This window comes from Monopterus albus, unplaced genomic scaffold (assembly GCF_001952655.1).
Source record: "Monopterus albus unplaced genomic scaffold, M_albus_1.0 scaffold105.1, whole genome shotgun sequence".
Lineage (NCBI taxonomy): Eukaryota > Metazoa > Chordata > Actinopteri > Synbranchiformes > Synbranchidae > Monopterus > Monopterus albus.
Window position 1 is genome coordinate 526,400 of NW_018127985.1, and position 563 is coordinate 526,962.

Genomic DNA, 563 nt, shown 5'->3' on the forward strand with positions numbered 1-563 from the left:
ATCAGGCCTTCAGTCACACAACAGAGCCACCTGTGATCAGTAGCCTGCTGGAGGTTGTAGTCAACTTCACCTGACCTGACCCAGTCTGATCTGGTTCTCGAGAGAGAAAAAAAAACATGTTACAGAGACAACGGTCACACTTATTCTCCATTTTTTTTATTAAATAGATTATTTATTATGCCGGTATATCTGCTATGTTTCGTTTGTTTACATAGGTGTTGTATTCACACACGGTTGTTAATAAAATAGGCGTCAAAACTAAATTCAGTGACTCCGACGGCCGGTAGGCGGGGCTGCAGTCTGCAGGAGTGGGCGCGTGCGTTTCCGTTTCCGGTTCCGTGTTTTGTTGTTATGGTGGTCTTACAAGAATCGAAACCACTGGGTCAGTTCTGCATTTTTAATCTGTTCAGATGTACCGAGCTCCGTTCAGACCTCAGCGGAGCCCTGGAGCTCCGCGGTCGCCTGGAAGGTTCACGTCCCCGGCGTCCTGCTGGGGTTTTTCTGGAGCTCACTCCCCGAACGGAGGCTCAGGGCAACGCAGAGGCTCCCCCCGAGGCTGCACT